Source organism: Rhinopithecus bieti, unplaced genomic scaffold, assembly GCF_001698545.2.
Source record: "Rhinopithecus bieti isolate Rb0 unplaced genomic scaffold, ASM169854v2 scaffold_24982, whole genome shotgun sequence".
NCBI lineage: Eukaryota > Metazoa > Chordata > Mammalia > Primates > Cercopithecidae > Rhinopithecus > Rhinopithecus bieti.
In genome coordinates, this window is record NW_016811565.1 from 68,335 (window position 1) to 73,753 (window position 5,419).

At 42.5% G+C, this 5,419-nt stretch overlaps 1 long non-coding RNA gene across 1 annotated transcript in view; it reads left to right on the forward strand.

The window, feature by feature from the left end:
- Positions 1–3,713: 3,713 nt before the first annotated feature.
- Positions 3,714–5,419, forward strand: part of LOC108543506 (uncharacterized) — a 3,095-nt gene continuing 1,389 nt past the window's right edge. The window contains exon 1 of the long non-coding RNA XR_001889593.1: positions 3,714–3,995. This is a non-coding gene — a long non-coding RNA (uncharacterized LOC108543506). The remainder of the gene's footprint in view (positions 3,996–5,419) is intronic.

Genomic DNA, 5,419 nt, shown 5'->3' on the forward strand with positions numbered 1-5,419 from the left:
TACCTTCAAGGTAATGCTCAACAGAAGACCTGTGGGGCCTCGGGATTCGGCCACTCAGGGATGAAAGTTTTTTGGAGTACTCCAGTGTCATGTCATAGGCCATACTTGGAAGTAACAATTAATGGAGTTATGTTTATGAGAATTATTGATATGGTGGCTGATCAAACTATAACAGCTAAAAAACAGTGGCCTTCAGATTGGGCCTCTCCTGCCTGATATTCTATCATGGGTGTTGGAGGGTATCAACAGCCATTAAAAAGTAGGTATATTCTGAAGAAGAGGCGAGAACGACCCCCGGACCGACCAAAGCTCGCGCGCCGCTGCATCCGGCGTCCAGCACCTACTTTCCGCCGCCGTCGCCACCATGCCCAAGAGAAAGGCTGAAGGGGATGCTAAAGGAGATAAAGCCAAGGTGAAGGACGAACCACAGAGAAGATCCGAGAGGTTGTCTGCTAAACCTGCTCCTCCAAAGCCAGAGCCCAAGCCTAAAAAGGCCCCTGCAAAGAAGGGAGAGGGTACCCAAAGGGAAAAAGGGAAAAGCTGATGCTGGCAAGGAGGAGAATAACCCTGCAGAAAACGGAGATGCCAAAACAGACCAGGCACAGAAAGCTGAAGGTGCTGGAGATGCCAAGTGAAGTGTGTGCATTTTTGATAACTGTGTACTTCCGGTGACTATACAGTTTGAAATACTATTTTTTATCAAGTTTTATAAAAAAGCAGATTTTTTTTTTTTTTAAGTAGGCATATTCATCCACTTTTGGGCCCGGAAGGCAAGGTCACCCATGTTCAGCCCTTTATCTGAAGAGATTCCATTTTCTCTGTGGGGATGAGATGCCCTAGAACAGTGGGGCTTAAACCTCTCTGTCCTGCCGCCTTTTTGGTAGGGACCACTGCTCCTTTGAAAATTATCAAAACCAAGTGGAAAACTACTAGCCCAGTATGGGCGGATAAGTGGCCCATTAAGAAGGAAAAATTGCAACACATCCAATGTCTCGTACAAGAACAACTAGATGCTGGCCACATTGAGCCTAGGACTAGTCCCTGGAACACTCCTATTTTACCATTCTTAAAAGGTCAGGAAAGTGGAGGTTATTGTATGACCTCTGTGCTATTAATGCTGTAGTTTCCTATGGGGCCTTTGCAACCAGGATTACCTCCTCCGGTTATGATCTCCAAAGACTGGCCTCTTATTGTAATTGATCTAAAAGATTTTTTTTTAAACCATACCCTTGCATCCTGAGGATCGAGAAAATTTTGCTTTTATTGTTTCCACTTATAATACTCTGCAACCAGTTTAATGTTATCAATGGACAGTTCTACCCCAGGGGATCATGAATAGCCCTACTATATGTCAGCTTTATGTACATGAAGCCTTACTTCCTGTGCATCAATCCTTCTCCTAGGCAAAAATTTTCCACTATATGGATGATATTTTGATAGCTGCTCAGCATCAGTCATTACTGCATCAACTTCATGCAATGGTAGTACAGCATATGTCACAATATGGTCTCGTTATTGCACAAGAAAAAGTCCAGCTGATGGCTCTGTGGCTCTATATAGGAAGTCTTATTTTATCTACTACACTCAGGCCACAACTTACGAAAATAATTCTTCCACAGCACTTAACTAAATACATGACAGCGAGTCCTAGGAGAGATTAGTTGGATACGTCCCTATTTAGGCATTCCTACAAATTACTTGACTAATCTTTTTGACACCCTGAAAGGTGACTCTGCTTTAAATTCACTGCCAGACCTCTCTTGGCTAGCACAGGCAAAGCTTATGGCTCTGGAGCAAGTCTTGGCCCAATGTGCATATTGGGTTTAGATCCTGACAGACCTATAGATCTTTTGATTTTTAATACCCCTCAAAGCCCTACAGGAATGCTTGGGCAAGTTGAAACAAATGTTTCTCCTTTGGAGTGGCTTTACCTGTCTTGTAACCCCCTCAAAACACCTACAAGAGACCACAGATTTAATAGCTTCTCATAAAGGGATGCCAACATTGTATCCAATTTTCAGGATATGACCCTGCTACTCTTTTCTTACTTTTAAGCAAGGGACAATTTCATACTCTCTTAGCCTGTGATCTTGATTGGCAAGTTGCAATGGCCAACTTTATTGGTAATATCAGTTTCTATTTACCAGCCTCTAAGCTCCTGAACTTTTTACAAACTGTGCCTGTTAAATTTGCATCTATTGTTGTCTCTGAGCCCTTGCTTCACACCACTACTGTCTTTACAGATGGTTCAAGAAAAATGGGAAAGTCAGCTACAGTGTGGCAAGATGCCATGCAAAATTGGTAGCACAAAATCCAGGAACATTTCAAAACTACACAACAGGCTGAGTTAGGTGCCCTAATATTGGTCTTACAAACTTTTCCTTACTAAGACATGAACATAATTAGTGATTCTGCTTATGCAGTGTATAGTATTACTCATTTACATCTCCCACATTTAAAAGGCATTACTAAAGAACCCCTGCTAACCCTGTTTTTCACAATACATGAGCTCCTTTGCCCCCATTGTCACCTTTTTATATCACACATATTCGCTCTCATTCTGGGCTACCTGGTCCCTTGTCAGAAGGGAACACTCAAGCTGATGCTCTGGTACAAACACAGATGAGGTTTGGAGACTCTCCTGCATTTTTGTAAGCTCAAGCTGATCATTCCTTCTTTCATCAGAATGCTCACAGTCTTTTTTTTTTTGAGACAGAGTTTCATTTTTTTTTTTGAGACAGAGTTTCTTGTTGCCCAGGCTGAACTGCAATGGTATGATCTCAGCTCACTGCAACCTCCACCTCCCAGGTTCAAGTGATTCCCCTGTCTCAGCCTCCCGAGTAGCTGTGATTACAGGCTCATGCCATCATGCCCAGTTAATTTTTGTATTTTTAATAGAGACAGGGTTTCATTACATTGGTCAAGATGGTCTCGAACTCCTGACCTCAGGTGATCCACCCACCTCGGCTTCCCAAAATGTTGGGATTACAGGTGTGAGCCGCTGTGCCCAGCCTGCTCACAGTCTTAAACAACAGTTTCATTTAATGCTTGATCAAGCTTGCATGATTATTAAAACTTGTCCTGATTGCCAACAGCATTCTCTCTCCCTTTTATCACTGGGACTTGGTGCCAACCCATGAGGTCTGGTACCTAATGCTACCTGCCAAACTGGTATTATCAGCATTCACCTTTTGGATGCTTTAAATTTCTCCATGTTACTGTGGACACTTATACGGGCCTGATATACGTGACTCCATAGACTGGAGAATAAACTAAAGATGCAATTGCTTATCTTTTTGAATCTATTATGACCTTAGGCCCGCCACAGACTACTAAAACTGATAATGGTCCTTGCTATCTTAGCACTAGTTTTCTGAATGCATTGCAACTTTGGCACATACAACACAAAACTGGTATTTCTTATAACTCGACCTGTCAGGCCATTGTTGAACAAGCTCATCAAACCCTTAAAATATATCTTAATACATGAAAAAGGGAATATGGGAGCTCTCTCCTCGAGAACAAAGAGCAAAAATCTTACTCTCAATTTTTTGAATATTGGACAAGATGGCCAGATGGTTATTGATCGTAGGATGAAACTGGTTGAGGTCACAGAACGAAAGGTGTTAATTTGAGACATTTGTACAGGGAATTGGGAGGGACTTTATGAGGCATTGCAATGGAGTCGAGGTGCGGTTTGTGTTTCATGAACTACGGGACTAGAATGGATCCCCATAAAATGAGTGAAACCATATTATGAGTTAGAGACCACTGAAGAAAGCCCCTCCTGATAATGAAGGACCTGTCGTTGGAGAATCGACCAAAACTGACAGTGATGATTTGGAAGGCACCTGACATTACCTGGGGACAGCACCTGACATTACCCAGATAGGGACCAACAGGGAACTATCTGGCTTGCATCCATGGGAGCCCCTGCAACTGCAGAGAACCAGTTTCGTATGTATCTGGCGGTAATTGGGGAAGCTTCTGAGAAAGTCAGACAGACATGGATGTTGGAGTGGCTGGTAATTCTTGTTCTTTGCCAGGTGGGCTTAGCTCAAGAACATGTTTATTGGAGTCATGTTCTGAATCCCTTGGTTTTCAATGTTATTATGTGGTGGGATGCTGACCCACCTTTGTCATCTAATAATACTTCTTGGATGGGAAGTCGATGGATGCCCCTTACTCCATCACTGAAAATTTGGGATGGATTAAACTTAGTGACTCCTTGACTTTATTGTCTAGCAATCCTCCTCTTTGTTTCTCTACATTGGCACGTAAGTGTACTCACTTTCCTCACTTTCCTCACATTCCTCAGGAGTATCTTTACTATCAGCTCAAAAGGGATGTTAAGCCCACAAACTTGACTTTTATTTCTGCCGTTACGAGTAATCTTACTGAGGTTTCTAATGAAATTATACAAACGCCTGATCTTCCTATATGCCATCCGAGAAAAGACTGGCGATATAAGTTTGAGGCTGTCCGGTGGTCCCCATGCAGACAACCTGTGCCGTGCCAAGGACCTGTTTGATAATGGCACCTTACTTGATTGGGGACCCCTTGGAGATCCCATGTCTGCAAGTCAGACTATTGGATTTGGGAGCCCAGCCAATAGTTCCATCACCTGGTCAGAGTATGGGCTTTCAGGACAAATATTACAATCAAAAGGGGAACAAGTTTTAGGCCCTGTGCATACCCAAATTTGGAAACTAGGTCTTCCCTTTTTTGAATGGGTTCTTTCATAATAAAAGTGATTACATTTATAGTGGTGACAACTACACCCTCTCCTTGCACAATAATATTACTGATACAGTCCTGATTTGTGCTATGCACCCCTATATACTTTTGTTTGGGCAGGGTATTCCTAACATAGAACAGAATCAATCCTTTTATAGTATTACTGTCTCTTCCAGTAGTTGATATGCTACATACTTGTCTCATCAAAACATTACACAATTAAATATAAACTATGTCATGATTTTCTTTTTTTTTTCCTTGAGACAGAGTCTCGTTCTGCCACGTGGGCTGGGGTGCAGTGGCACCATCTCAGCTTACTGCAACCTCTGCCTCCTGGGTTCAAGCAATTCTCCTGTTTCAGCCTCCCAAGAAGCTGGGATTACAGGCATGCATCACCACGCCCAACTAGTTTTTGTATTTCTAGTAAAGACAAGGATTCACCATGTTGGTCATTCTGGTCTCAAACTCCTTACTTCATGATCTGCCTGCCTCGGCCTCCCAAAGTGCTGGGATTGTGAGCCACCATGCCCGGCCCTATGTCATTATTTTAAAATGGTGGTCAGGATTGTGGCTCCCTGTATATCCAACCCAGAACTGGAAAGGGGATTCTATCTTGCAGTTATTTAGAAAAGCATTGTCTCACACTCAAAAAAAAAAAAAAAAAAAAAAAAAAAAAAAAAAA